This window comes from Canis lupus, chromosome 1 (genome assembly GCF_011100685.1).
Source record: "Canis lupus familiaris isolate Mischka breed German Shepherd chromosome 1, alternate assembly UU_Cfam_GSD_1.0, whole genome shotgun sequence".
Taxonomy (NCBI): domain Eukaryota; kingdom Metazoa; phylum Chordata; class Mammalia; order Carnivora; family Canidae; genus Canis; species Canis lupus.
The window spans coordinates 106,847,097-106,862,151 of NC_049222.1; the positions used below are offsets into that span (position 1 = coordinate 106,847,097).

Sequence of the window (15,055 nt, forward strand, 5' to 3'; positions counted from 1 at the left end):
AGGCCTTTAGCTGGCCACGGGAGAGAGGATGGTGACTATTGCTACTGTGGTAGTAGAAGAGAAAGAAAGGACCGTTTGCAACATATTTTAGAAGTAGAACCACAAGGTGCACCTGGGTGGCTCAGTGGTTGAGCATCTGCCTTTGGCTTAGGGTATGATCTCGGGGTCCTGGGATTGAGTCCCACATTGGGCTCCCCACAAGCAGCCTGCTTCTCCCTCTGCCTATATCTGTGCCTCTCTCTCTGTGTCTCTCATGAAGAAGTGAATAAAATCGGGAACCCTGGGTGGCGCAGCGGTTTAGCGCCTGCCTTTGGCCCAGGGCGCGATCCTGGAGACCTGGGATCGAATCCCACGTCGGGCTCCCGGTGCATGGAGCCTGCTTCTCTCTCTGCTTATGTCTCTGCCTCTCTCTCTCTCTCTGTGTGTGACTATCATAAATAAATAAAAAAAAATAAAAAAATAAAAAAAAAGAAGTGAATAAAATCTTAAAAAAAAAAAAAAAGATGTAGAGCCACAGACTGGATGATGGGTTGGATGAGGGTGAGAAAAGAGCACAACCAAGAACAACTTCTCTATTCCTTCCTCAACTAAATGGAAGGTGGTACAATTTGCTGAAGTAGGGAAGACTGGAAGCAAAACAGGTGTGTGTGTGGGGTGGAAGTCTAGAGGTCTGTTTTAGATATGTTGCATTTGAGAAGTGGAAATGTCAAGTACCCCTTTGTGTGCATGCAGAGAGGGAGAGCTCAGTGCAGAGGTTAGGGCTGGAGACCCACATTCGTCAGCTGACTGGAGTGTTTAAAGCCACAGAACAGGGTGAGGTCACCTAGGGAGAGAGAGAAGAGCACCAGAGAGGGCTTGGTCCCTGCGGGTCTCCTCCCACACTGAGAAGCCAAATGAAGGTCGAGAAGCCGACAAAGTTCTGATGAGGGAGGAATAAATCGTGGAGGGTTTGGAGTCACTAAAGCCAAGAGAAGACATGGTTTCAAGGAGACACTATATCAAATGCTGCTAAGTGGATAAGTAGGGTAGGAATGAGAAGTGGCCCCTGGATTTGCAACATGAAGGTCCTGGTGATCTAGACAAGGGCAGTTTAGTGAGGGAGGAGTGTGTGTGTGTGGGGGGGGTGGACAGACTCCCAGCTGGCGTTTGAAGAGAGAGTAGGACATGAAGAACAGGAGATAGTCATCCCAATGGTTTTAGAAGTTCTGCTGAAAATGACAAAGAATAGGATGCACTGCAGGGAAATATGGTGTCAAAGGAGGGGATTTGGAGAATTATTATTTCTTCAGATGAGAGATACTAGGGCAATATTTTTTTTTAGACTTCATTTATTTATTCATGATATAATTTATACACAGAGAGAGAGAAAGGCAGAGACACAGGTAGAGGGAGAAGCAGGCTCCATGCAGGGAACCCGACATCTCCAGGATCACGCCCTGGGCTGAAGGCGGCGCTAAACCACTGAGCCACCAGGGCTACCCAGGCAATCTTAAGTGCTGGTACAAACAGAGAATAATTGTTTTATGCAGGATGCAAAGGGGTTAATTGCAAGTGACAACCTGCCCTAAGTGTTATTCTCTCAACTGAATCCCCACCACATTTTTTATGAAAAATGACAACATACAGAAAAATTGAAAAAAAAATTGAGCATCTATCTACCCACCATTTAGACTCAATAATTATTCACACTTCAAATGCTGAATTACCTGAAAGTAAATTGCAGACATAAATACTTCAGCAGGAACCTCCTAAGAATAAGAATGTACTCCTACATAATCACAATATTATATTATTACACATAATAAAATTAACATTAATTCCTTAATGTTTCAAAGATCGAGACCAAATTCACATTTCCCCAGCTGCCCAGAGACTGTCTTTTAGGGCTTGTAAAATATGTTTGAAATCAGGACCTAAGCAATGTGCAATTTCATGCACTGCATTTGGTTATTACATCTCCTTTAATCTCTTTTAATCCAGAGCAACTATTCCAACTTTGTTTACTCTTCTATGATACTGACTTTTTGAAGAAACCAGGCTGCTTATTTTGTAAATGCCCCACAGTCTGGATTTGTCTCATTGTTTCTCCATAGTGTCTTTTAACTTGTTCCTCTATCCTCCTTTCTAGAAGATGGAAATTAGGTCTGGAGCAGGAGTTCCCAAACATTCTCACTTCACAGTGCCTTTGGTATCTCTGTAATTCTTTCATAGTGTACATAGGCTCAAAAGAAATACCTAACTAAAATACCCATTTATTAAGTTTATGACTGAACAACTCACCACCAGTTGAAGAAGTAATGCACATAAATTGAGAGTAAAATATTTTATTTCATTCTTAAACAAAACTAATTACTTATTAACAGGATGGCAGTATACAACCTCTCAAACATCAGAATCACTCTGACCACTCTCCTTCATATCCTGTTCCACAAAGATTTTCAGGGCAGTGTTTGCCTTTTTTTTTTTAAGATTTTATTTATTTATTCATGGGAGACACAGAGAGAGAGAGGCAGAGACACAGGCAGAGGGAAAAGCAGGCTCCTCACAGGGAGCCCAACGCGAGACTCGATCCCAGGACCCCAGGATCATAACCTGAGCTGAAGGCAGATACTCAAACACTGAGCCACCCAGGCGCCCCAGTGTTTGCTTTTAATGACAGAACTACCAAAAACCCAGCTTCCCAAAGACTTGTCATCCAAAAAAATGTAGAGCAAATATAACATTGAAACTGTGAACTACCTCAGAATTAGTAGGTCAAATGTTTTCTAATAGATATCAAGTGCCACTCTTTCTCTTGAAAACTTTAAATATCCTGTAACCAGGAGGCAGCCAATACTGGCTTTCCAAGAAAGAGGCATAGTACATCTCTTTTCAACTGACTGTTAATGTCACAGTGCTCAGTGGCCACTTTTTCTCAGAGAGCTGGTTGTTAAATCATCTACCAGCACAGCATTGCTGGGAGTTTGTTACAGTTCCCCCCAGGGTGCTTCAGCTATAGTTTGGGAACCAAGGGTCTTAAGGCTTAATTAGATTCAATTTAAACATTCTTGGCAGGGATCCCTGGGTGGCTCAGCGATTTGGTGCCTGCCTTCGGCCCAGGGCGTGGTCCTGAAGTCCAGGGATCAGTTCCACATTGGGCTCCCTGCGTGGAGCCTGCTTCTCCCTCTGCCTGTGTCTCTGCCTCTCTCTTTCTCTCTGTGTCTCTCATGAATAAATAAATAATCTTTTAAATTTTTTTAAAAATAAACATTCTTGGCAACAAAATCTCATAAATGATGCTTTTCTTCATTTTGCTTTACTTCAGGAGGCACATATGCCAGGTTTTCCCATGATTAGTGATGCTTTCATAGGTTTGTTAAGGTGGCGACCACTGCTTCTCTCCACTATACAGGTATGAATAATCTGCAGAGTGAGACTTTAGCAACATGTGAATATTCTGATGATCCTTGGAGGAATGAATTTGGGACTTCAAACTAGTGATTATCATTCTGTCATAGGTATATATCATCATATCTGCCATATCTATATATGATAAATATGGGGCACCTGGTTGGGTCAGTTGGTTAAGTGTCTGCCTTTGGCTCAGGTCATGATCTCCTGGAGTTCTGGAATTGAGCCCTTGCTTCTCCCTCTCCCTCTGCCCTTCTCCCCAACTCATGCTCTCTCTCTCTTAAATAATTTTAAAAATCTTTATATATGATAAATATGTATTTACATACACACACATTTATGTGTGTGTGTAACAGTCACACAAAACATGTTACTGACCTAGTCATTCCCTTTGGTGCTCAAATTGCCCAAACTTTTAAAAAAGATTTTATTTATTTATTCATGAGAGACAGAGAGAGGCAGAAACATAGGCAGAGGGAGAAGCAGGCTCTCCATAGGGAGCCCAATATGGGGCTCGATCCCAGGACTCGGATCACCACCTGAGCTGAAGGCAGGTGCTCAATGACTGAGCACCCAGGTGTGCTAAACTGTCCCAACTTTTCCCAGTAGAACCCCTTCAAGCTGGCTCTTGTAGCCTTTTAATGTGGTCCCATTAGGCTTTGAGCACTTCCTTGTCTTTTTGGTACAAAAGATATCCCAGGTTGACTTTGTACTGGCCCTACCCCAAACCTGGAACCAGTTGTTTTTCCAAGGAGTCTGGCACCTTGGAGGGGAATAATATCTAGAAACTAAGACCAGGTTAGGATGCATGCTTATTTCAGCCAAACTTTCAACCACTGGTGGAAGCAGATGGTTTGAGACTGCCCAGTCTAGTAAAGAACTACAGTGCTAGTGGTCTGTGTTGCTGACTGTTGTACTTATCTACTGCTGTGTAACAAATTGCTCTCAGTATTTAGTGGCTTAAAACAACAAAATCATTTTATTATGTCGTAAGGTTTCTGTGAGTCAAGAATTTGGGAAGGACTCCTCTGGGCACTTCTGGCTCTGGATCTATAAAGTGGACATAGTGAGACTATAGTGAGGATAAGACAGGCAGGATAAGGTGTGCAGGCCAGGCATCTTTCCCTCCTTGGATAGTATCAGGCCTCTCTCTGTGGCCTCTCCACATGGCTTAGTTTGAGCTTCCTCCCAGCATGGCAACCTCAGAACAGGCCTTTGGCTTATATAGCCACCAAAGGCTCAGGAGTGAATATTCCAGCATAAAGCAGAAGCTTCATCTATTTTATGACCTGGCCTTGAAAGTCACATGGCATTACTGCTGCCACACTCTATTGGCCACAAAAGTCACAAAAGCCCTCCTCAGTCCAAGGGATGGCACACAGAGGAGTGTCAGAACATGTGGCATGGAGGATATTGTTATAGCCATCTTTGGGAAATATGGTCAGCTACTCTGTCTCAGGACAAACACAGATGTTTTGGAAACCTGACAAGCAGGTAACAGGATGTTTCTCTGCTGTAAAAGTTGAGCATCTAACCCTGTGTTCATTTTTCAGTGGTCATCATCTCTCCTAAGAATTAGGGTTAGGGGGATCCCTGGGTGGCGCAGCAGTTTGGCGCCTGCCTTTGGCCCAGGGCGCGATCCTGGAGACCCGGGATCGAATCCCACGTCGGGCTTCCGGTGCATGGAGCCTGCTTCTCTCTCTGCCTGTGTCTCTGCCTCTCTCTCTCTCTCTGTAACTATCATAAATAAATAAAAATTAAAAAAAAAAAAAGAATTAGGGTTAGGGTTGGAGTTGGAGATATAGCGAAGGACAGAATTGGGGGAAGACCTAGGGCCTCGCTTAACACCCACTGTGATGCTTCCCGCTTCCTAGAACTCTCCACCTTTGATGACAATCATGATTATTTACCAGCAGAGGTTAAGGCCCATGGCATTTTCTCAGTGTGATATATTGGACAAAATACATGAATACTGGCCGGGGAGGGGTGTGTCTGTGATACCTCTACCCCCATGGACCTCACTTTGAAAGAGTTTTCTTTTTTTATTTATTCATGACAGACACAGAAAGAAAGAGAGAGAGAGAGAGGTAGAGACACAAGCAGAGGGAGAAGCAGGTTCCCCGCAATGAGCCTGATGAGGAACTCGATCCTGGGATCCCAGGATCACTCCCTAAGCGTGAAGGCAGATGCTCAACCACTGAGCCACCCAGGCGTCCCTTGAAAGAGTTTTCTGAGCAAACCAAACTACATGGGGGGAAAATTTCCTTTGCCCATACTTTATTTATCAAAGGTATACCTAAGTACCCATCAGAACTTCTGATCAGGGGGATCCCTGGGTGGCTCAGTGGATTAGCGCCTGCCTTTGGCCCAGGGTGCGATTCTGGAGTCCTGGGATCGAGTCCCACGTCAGGCTCCTGGCATGGAGCCTGCTTCTCCCTCCTCCTGTGTCTCTGCCTCTCTCTCTCTCTCTGTCTATCATTAATAAATAAATTAATTAATCTTTAAAAAAAAAAAACTTCTGATCAGGGTGCGACAAGCAGTTAATACTGAGTGGATTAGAAAATTTTCTCTTAAAAAAAAGTTTTTTTCTTAACAGCCTGAAGCAGAGAAATTTGATGTTTGGGTTAACCTCTGACATGCCATCCCATAAGAAATACACAATTTACATTTGGTTTTTTGAAATAGTAAACATACCTTTGCATCTCCACTGTTACAGGGGTTCCCAGGGTCACTGCCACCGCTTCTTTAGGTAATATGGTTTCTGGTGCATCATAGGCCCCAGTCAATGTTGAAAACATGAAAGAAAAATGGGGGTCAGGGTTTAGGTTACTCAGGATTGCCATCTGAGTTGAGTTTTAGGGCAAAGTTTAGGGTACAGAGGTGTCATCAAGGCTTTAGTATTGTATTTGAGCCAAACCTAGCACTCTGTCATTCTCTTCTTCCACTCTGCCTGTCTCTCACCATCTTCTGCCACACTGGCTTTCTCTCTCAATCAGCCCAAGCTTGCTGTCCTCCCAGGGCCTCAGCTCCTCATATGCCTTCTGCCTGGGGGCTCTTCTATGTCACCCTCCCAGCTGCCTCTTTCTTGTCATGTAGATCTTGGCTGAAAAGCCTTCCTCTGGGAGGCCTCCCTTGACCTCAAGTCTGTCCTCCAGATACTCGACCACACCTCTCCTAGTACCCCCTTTTATTTATCTGAAATAGGTCTTTGGGTAACCTTTCTCCTGAAAGGTGAACCCCCTGAGAGCAGGGACTGTGCTCTGTCCTGTTCTCCAGCTCTGTCTGTCCCTGACTCTCAGGGCCCTGGCTGGCATCAGGTACTGAGCCAGTCCTCAGTGAACACTGTTACTCAATGACAATCACACAGAGGAGTCACTCCCTACAGGCAGAGTTTCAGACTGTGGACCGGAAGCTCATGGGTGGGTAAGATATTGAAATTCTTCCCTATTTCCCTGCACTGACCTCTCCCAGGGACCCTCCTGTATTAAAGAGTAAATGCTGGCACAGCAGGGACTTCACAGACCCCTGCCTGTGTCCACCAGTGCCCATATCCCTCAGAGTCAAGTTCAGGGTAGTTATAAGGAGACAGCAAGGTGTTCACAAAGTGCTCAGCACAGCATCTGATGGTAGTAGTAGTTCGCCTGCAGAACACGCTGGCTGCCATCATCGCTACAGTTTCACCAATGTTACTGCTGCCCTTGGGCCTGCACTGTGCTGCACCTTGGAGTACACACACATTCACTCCTCCAGTCTCCTAAACCAGATTTGAGCAGCAGCCAGGTGGGAACCCAAAGCTCCACAACCGACCTGTTGCTCTGTGGCCCTTGCCTGTCTCTCCTCTCACAGCTTCCCTCTCTGTAGGTCTCACATCTGCTCACAGCTGCTTCTTCTGCACCCAAATGTGACCTCACTTGTCACTCATGAACTCCAGGCCTGTCTCCCACTCTGGCTCATTACACCTGTCTGTCTGGGGCACCTTCCTTCCCCAGACCCGACTCCATTGTGCCCCATTTCTGCCTAGGAGGATGAGAGGGGCCCAACTTTCCCCTCCCTGGGGCTCTCAGAAGGAAAAGGACAAAGACAAAGAGGTGACCTCTCTGGGACTCTGGGACTGAGGAAAGGAGTCCCATGGTAGTAGCTGGACTTCTTGGGGGCTGGGAGGGGGGACAAGGAAGAGATGAGATTTCTGCCCTAATTTCAGAACCCAGAAGGAAACTCAGTGTCCTGGATAGGGCTGCCTCCTTTCAGCCCCCTTCTGGGTTTCATTACCCCCTAATTTTGAGTCTTTTAGGGGAGTGTACAGGGAGAGTTGATGGGGCAAAGAGAAAGCAAGGTGACCTCTGGGCCTCTGCATCCTCCCTCCCCACCTCCCTGAACCCGAGGTACAGTGTCACTTCACAGCTCTAAATGTATCCCCAGCACCCGCTGCCAACACCTGGGGGAGGTGAGAGGATGAGGAGGGAGGCTGTGGGGCTCTGTTCTCTGCCTGCTTCCAGGAGCCTCCACCTGACAGGTCTGGGCCAGGGAGATCTTCCACAATTCCTTTCCAGAACCCAGGACTCTGGATTTGGATCCTGCCCTGGGGCTTCTGAGAGCCCAGTGTCCTTGTGTAGAAAATGGATGTGAGGCTCCTTCTTTCTTTTTTTTAATTTTTTTAAAATTTTTATTTATTTATGATAGTCACACACACACACAGAGAGAGAGAGAGAGAGAGAGAGAGAGAGGCAGAGACACAGGCAGAGGGAGAAGCAGGCTCCATGCATCAGGAGCCCGACGTGGGATCGGTCCAGGGTCTCCAGGATCAGGCCCTGGGCCAAAGGCAGGCGCTAAACCGCTGCGCCACCCAGGGATCCCATGAGGCTCCTTCTTGGTCCTGAGGGTGGTGGTGGGGGTATGAAGGAAGCACACAGTGGGGTTCAAGGAATGCCCTGGTGCCCCTCCTCAGGCCCCCACTACCTAGTGCCATCAGAGCTCCAGCTCCAGGGCTCCCATCTCCCTGGCCCTGGGTCTGTCCTCTCCCCAACCCACCATGGGTCTTCCTCCATCCTCTGTCCAGCTCCTTTCCTCCCTGCCCTCTTCCCCATCTTGCCAGCTTCCCCCTGGCTCTTAACTCTAATAGCCTAGCCCCCACTCCCTCTCCCCACTGCGACCCCCAAGGGGGCCCTGCTTCCTTCCCCCTCTGCCCCACTCCTGTCCCTGTCCCCTAGCCACTTCCCTCCTCCTCTGCCTGTCCCCTCTTGCCCTGTATCATCTCCCTCTCCCGTCCCTCCCACATTCATTCTGCAAATATTTACCAAAGGTGTACTAAGAGTTACTCCGCTTGTTTCCCCTCAGTCTCGGACATAGTCCCTCCCTCTCCCCACTCTCAATCTCTTCCCTCCTCTCCCCTGCTTCCCCTCCCCTCCCCCTTCTCCTCCTCCTCCTCCTTCCTTCCCCCTTACCTCCCCTCTTTCCCTCTCCATACCGATTTCCTCCCTTCTCTCCTCCTTCCCTCTTCTCCCTTCCCTTTTCTTTCCTCTGTTTCTTCTACCCCTCCACCCTTCCCCCTCCACCCTCTTGTCCCTCCCCCTTGCTCTCCCTTAACCATCCTCTGCTTTTTTTTTCTCCCTCCCCTCTCTTCCCCCTCTTCCTCTCCTCCTCTCTGTCTTCCCTCCCCTCTCTCCTCTCCCCCCTCCTTTCCTTCCCGGGCAGCCTCTCCCCCCCCTCCCGGCGCCCTCCCTCCCCTCCCTCCCGCTCCCCCTCCATCATCAGTATTCCGCTCCCGTCTCCGCCGCTCTCGGCTGCTCGCGGTCGCTGCCGCACCGTCCGAGGCGGGGGCCGGGGCCGGGGCCGGGGCCTGGGGGGGTGGGGTGGGGGGAGAGCGGCGCCGGCGGCCCGAGGAGGGAGGAAGGAAGGAAGGAAGGAAGGAAGGAAGGAAGGAAGGAAGGCTGGAAGGAAGGAAGCAAGGGAAGAAAGAAGGAAAGAAAGGAAGGCAAGAAGGAAGGCGGGCGGCGGGCCGGCGGGCGAGGGCGCCGGGCCGGGCGGCAGGCGGGCGGGCGAGCGAGGAGACAGAGCGGCCCCCCGAACCCCACCACTGCCGCTGCGGAAGCAAGCCCCCTCCCCATCCAGGAGCCGGGGAGGGGGGAGAACTCAAGAGACCCAGGCCTGGCCGCAGCCCCGCCCCCCGCGCCTCCCCGCAGCGGGCCTCGCACCCCAAATCCCTGTGCCTCATTGGGGGGGGTCCTCCCCCCGCGGGCCGGGCATGCTGCCCCCCAGAAGGAGCCCCTTTCCTCGCTGTGAGTAGCCGCCAAGGGGCGCCGGGTGGGGGCGGGAGGAACCGCGGAGGGTGGGTGGGGGGCATTCTTAATTAGGGGACCGTGGTCTAAGGCCTCCTCCCGGAGGGGGGGGGTCGGCGGCAGAGGACAGTGGGCGGGGCCTGATGGAGAGCCGAAGCGGGTGGGGGAGGTAGTCGGGTGGGGGTTCTCTGGGCCATGCGAGTTGTCTTGGGGGGTCGCCGCTGCCTCCGGGACGGGCGGGGGGGGTGGTGTACGTCCGGTGATCGCTGCGCGTATCCAGCTGCGGGGTTGAAGATGTAGGCTTAGGGTGGGGGGGCTAGCCGAGTGTAGATGTGGGCCCCCCTTCCTGGGGTGGGAGCCCGAGTTCTTCCCCCACCATTGCCCCTCCCACCTCCACACGGCTGCTGCTTGGGGTGGGGGGGCACGCCAGTGATGGGGAAGGGGGAGAGGCGGGCACGGGGTTTCCTTGGTGACCGCGCCTGGCAGGAGCGGTTGCCTTGGTAACCAGGGAGAACCGGGGAGTTTGGGATGTGAGAATGGGAAAGACGGAGGGGGTGACTGGGGAGCGAGACTACCCCCTCCCCAATCTTCAGCCCCTCTCTCTCTGGGGTACCCCAACCCCTACCGGTGGGCAAGGAAACCCCTGTCCTTCCCTTTTCCCCAGACCCCCTTTCTTGACCCGATTCTGCTTTGGGGCCTTCTATCCTCCCGCATGTGTCTCCACGGAACCACTACCTCCCTCCCACCATCCTTAGCCCTCTCCTCTTGGGGACCTCCCCTCCCCCCCATTTGCTGGCTTTCCACTCTCACACCTGCTCTTCTAAGACCTTCTAACTGCACCTCACCTTCCCTTCAGGGTCCTCTCACCTCCGTCTCTGACTCTCTCCCACCAGATATCCGCTCCTTTGACCTCTCCAGGAGACCCTGACTTTAACCCCTCTCTCCTCTAGCCCCACTCCCTACCGTGTTAGTCTCAGGAACCCTTGTCTTTTCCCCTCTTTGCTTAGGATCCGTGTGTGTGAGAGAGTGTGTATGTTGGGGAGGGGTGTTTCTCCCTAGCACTACCACCAGCTTGTCTCTCTCACATATTCATCTGTGTCTGGGATCGCCTTTTATGACCTTTCCTCACTCAGAGCCCCTTTCCCTGTCTCCCTGTCTCCTTGCCCCGTGGGATCCCCCAACCCCAGACCTCCCAGTCCTGGGGCATCTCTGAAACCTCTCCTTCCTGACGCTTGCCTCCTTCCAACTCCTCAGTCCAGGACCACGAGGCCCAGGCTCTGTCCAGGGTTCCACCCAAGTTTGCAAGACCCCCTTCCATGGGCTCCTCCCTTCTCTCCTGCCAAGAGCGCAGCCAGTCTCTCTTGTGGGTCTGAGTCGCCTTGCCCCTGAGCCCCCTCTTCCCCCCCACACACCCCCATCCCTTTCTTTCCGCCACTCCCATCTTGACCCTTCTCTCCCCACCCCCACCTCTGCTGCTCTTCTGGTGTACCCTCCTCTTCTCCCTCCCCTGCTTCCCGCAGCCTCAGGCCCGGTTCTCCGGGAGACACTTTCTCAGGGTGGGGAAATCCCCTGGGGAGAGCCCAGCTGGGAAGGGGGAGGGGCAAGGGAGCCTCAGGGCTGCCCCACAGCCCCCTCCCCACCCTCCCTCCCCAGCTGGGAGCTGCAGTCGAGCCTCCGCAGCGCCCCATTGCTATGCGCCTCACATCCCTAGTCCCGGCCGCGCAGCCGCCAGACAGGAACTCAGGCTCCAGCGGCAGCTGGGAGTAGCCGGAGTTGCTTCCCTCCTGGTCCCGGCAGCCGGCAGCATCCTCTCCCCCCCTAAAAACTCCCCGCTTCCCAGGACCACGGCCAGGATGGGCCCCTCCCTCTTCCTGTGGCATCTTCTGTCTCCTAGCTCCTTCTAACTTACATCTTGCACCCTTCTCTTCCCCTTCCCGCCTTCCTTCTTCTCTTCCCTGGGTCTCCTCTAATCCTGGCCACCTGATTGTCCACAGCGCACTCAAAAAGGAGAGGCAAAGAATGAAGCAGCAGGAAGGCTTTGAGACAGACCCTCAAACAAGGCAGGGAAGGGTGGGAGCCAGAGAGATAGAGGCAACAGCTAGAGAGAGGGGACCTGACTCCCAAACAGACACACTCACACAATTAGGGTGCATCACCACGGAGCCAGACATACACAGAGTTACTCACTTAATTTCTGAAAGAAAGCGAGAGTCAGTTGGGAACACACACCATCCACACACACAGAGGAGGGAGAGCAAGAGAGCCAGGCAGAGACACAGGGAGCCACAGACTCAGGGAGGGTGCCTACGACCCACAGTGCTGGCAAGAAGGAGCCAGAGAACACTTCACTTCACCACCAGAGGTGCAGGGGGGATTAGAGGCACAGTGTCTAACTGTAAGGGACCCGTATCAGCCATAGGCAGAGGGTGGGAGAGTGTGAGAAAGACACAGAGGCATGTGTAGGCAGAGGTACTCGAGCACACACACACACACACACACACACACACACACACACACTTATTCACTGGCAGCCAGAGACCCAGTTACAAACAGGGCTGCAGTACCCAGAGTCAGCCAGAGGCCAGGAGAAAGACCTGGAGTCGTGTACACCTACGACTCCACAGTCCCATCTTAACCCTCTGAACGGGGCCTGAGGCTGCAAGGAGCAGGGCAGGGAGAAGGAGAGGGTACACCAGAAGAGACACACACAGTCCTTCGCATACAGAGGCTCAGAGGGAGAGACAAAGGCAGCACCACACAGAGAATCCCGCTGGTCAGAGAGGCCCTCAAACATGATTGCCTCATGAACTCCCATGCACAAAGAGACACAAAGGGAGAGGTACGGAAGTGGCCTTGGAGCCCTGGGGATGCAGCCCCACATGCTGCTAATGCAGTAACAGAGCTGCACACAGTCAACACCCCCCCCCCCCACCAGCCCAAGAGAGGGGCATAGGCATGTGCCGACTGGATATCCAGCCCTGCTGGACTCCTGTGCTCACGCTTAATGCACCCAAAGACAGTTGGAAGAATGTTCCCCAAGTCAGAGGACTTCTAGGGGTCTCCTTGCTGTCAGAGAAGACAATAGAATTAAGACAGCAGAAATCAGAGGGCCACTGACACATCTCTGGGAGGTGCGGGAGGCGGATGGGACCCTCTGGGCTTCTTCCAGTGTCCTAGCTCCATTCTCCTGCCACCTTCCTCATTCCTGTCTCCCCTCCTCCCCACCCCTGTGCTCACCTGCCTTGCCTGCTGGGATGGCAGCCCTCTCCATGATCCCATGATCCTGTAGCATCTTTCACCCTTCCCTGCCTCTGGCCAGGCATCTGTCATAAGGTGTCACTGGGACCTCCCATCTCTATCAAGCCCATTCCCCCATGACCTCTCCCCCTCCCCCAGCCCAGTGCCTCCTGCCCCCACCTCACCAGCTACACCTTGAAACTTATGCATCAGTCTTTCTTTCTCAAAGCCCATCTGCTGTGAAACCTGCCTCAGTTTCCACTCTGGGCTCAGCATACTGTCTCCTCCTCTGTGTCACTCTCCCTCACCTCCATCCACCCTGCCCCTCCAACCTCCTCCCTGCCTCCTGCAGCTTCTTCCCTGCACTCACCTTCCCACATTCCTGAGCACTTACCCTGCTGGCCTGTGGGCCGGGAGTGTTCTTTCCCCCAAGTGCTTTCCAAGTATTTCATATGTTGTTAACTTAAAAAAAAAAAAAAAAAAAAAAAAGGTGATTTCACATAAAAATCCATTCTCATCACAAGGAAAAAAATGTACTTATGCATGCTGATGGATGTTAGACTTACTGTGGTGATCATTTCACAAGTATCAAATCATTATGTTGTACACTTGAAACTCATACAATGTTCTATGTCAGTCACATCACAAAAAATCCAGATTATCAGCTTCTTTTGAAAAATTCTCCTTCTGGGTTAGCCATGGGCCATGCTCAGGTGCCAGTGGGCCACCACTCCCTATTCTCGTCCGTCTGTCTTACCTGCCCAGCTCCTGCCCGGCTCCAGCTCTGGCTCCATAGACAGCTGAGTTTTCAATCCTGGCTGTTTCCTCTCCTCGTGGCTCTTTTTTTTTTTTTTTTTTTTTCTTTTTTTTTTTTTTGCCCTGTCACTCTCTCCTTGCTGCTTCTTCTCTGGGTTTCTTTCCAAAATCTGAGCCCCTCCGCCATGGGCTTTGCCTGCCTGTCCCTCTTGCCCCATCATCCCCCCACCCCTGGCAGTTTTGCCCTAGCTCAGAGGCCCTGCTTCAGCTAACCTGCCCCCTGCCATGCCAAAGTATAAATTCACAACCACATACACGGCACATACAAGTTCTCCACAGCCAGGGTCAGCTTCGAACCCACCCCTTGCAGGGCCCCTTGCAGGGTTCTAGACTCGGTGTTACAGCCTGTGCTGAGCTGGCTAACAGCTGGGGAGGGCCACAGACCCCACACTTGTCCCCCTAGTGTGGAACTGTAGCCCAGGCAGGGGTAGTTTCTCTGTGTGTTGGGGGACAGGTGAATATTTGGAAGTTCATCTGGTCCAGGTGTAGGTCCTAGAGGACAGGGGGCAGAGTGACAGGCCTGGGGCTCTGTTCTCAGAGGGGCTGCATTTGGCCCCACCTCCAGGTCGGGGTGCAGATGACAAGGGTAGCTGTTGGGCCATTACAGTGGTTGGGCCCAGCATTAGTTCCTCCAGCTTCACCCTTTCAGGCGGTAGGAGTGCATTTTCATTTCCTCTCTGGTGGTGTGGACACCTCCTCATCTCTGAGTTTAGGGCCCCTCCATCCTCACTGAACAGAAGCCCCTATCCCTTCCCTTACAGGTCTCAGAGAGTAGCGTGGCTCTGCCAGACAGGGGAGTGGCAAAAGAGCAAGAACAGTGGCAAAATGCCCCCTTGTTGCCTGGAAACCCACACGCGCAACTGTTGTCATGGCAGGTGGAGGCGGAGGGGCTGCATAGGAGGCCTGGGAGATGGGCTGGGAAGGGACCCTGCAGTTGGGGGTCAGGCAGGAGTCCATCCCAGGGGACCACTGGGTCCCCAAGAGGGCTGCCAAGTGTGAGAATGCTGGGCCCAGTAGGAAGTGGAAGCGTGTATATGACCCAGAAGAGGAGGAGAGAGGGAGGGAGGTGGAGCTGGGCCAGCAGCCCAGGCCACTCCCTTCCCATCTGAGCTGTTTCCCCAACGAAGCCCCCAGCCCACTCTCCTGCCTGGGGAGCTGAACTTAGGCTTTGGAGCATCTTGTTCAAACATGGAGACAAAGGTCAGAGAGCAGTGCCAGCCCCAGCTCTCCCGAGGGGCAAATCCCAGGCAGGAAATGCTGAGATTTGCCCTCCTCTTGCCTAGAACCCTCAAACACATGGCTCAAGATGATAAGAGCTAACATCCATCGAGAGCTTA

The 15,055-nt window shown here is 52.0% G+C and overlaps 1 protein-coding gene and 1 long non-coding RNA gene across 5 annotated transcripts in view; one reads left to right on the forward strand and one right to left on the reverse strand.

Moving 5' to 3' along the window:
• The window catches only part of LOC102154857, a 56,624-nt gene that overhangs the window by 19,707 nt on the left and 21,862 nt on the right, over positions 1-15,055 (reverse strand). For all 3 annotated transcript variants that reach the window (XR_005354503.1, XR_005354504.1, XR_005354502.1), the window contains exons 2-3: positions 13,297-13,364; positions 6,085-6,151 (exon numbers count right to left, since the gene is read on the reverse strand). This is a non-coding gene — a long non-coding RNA (uncharacterized LOC102154857). The remainder of the gene's footprint in view (positions 1-6,084; positions 6,152-13,296; positions 13,365-15,055) is intronic.
• LRRC4B (leucine rich repeat containing 4B) overlaps positions 1-15,055 on the forward strand; it is a 63,221-nt gene that overhangs the window by 14,930 nt on the left and 33,236 nt on the right. Inside the window, exon 1 of one of the 2 annotated variants that reach the window (XM_038528079.1) lies at positions 9,391-9,665. The exons of the other annotated variant lie outside the window; for it this stretch is intronic. The gene's annotated coding sequence lies outside the window, so the exon portion shown is untranslated. Of the gene's footprint in view, positions 1-9,390; positions 9,666-15,055 lie in introns of those variants that run through there. 2 annotated transcript variants of the gene reach the window in all.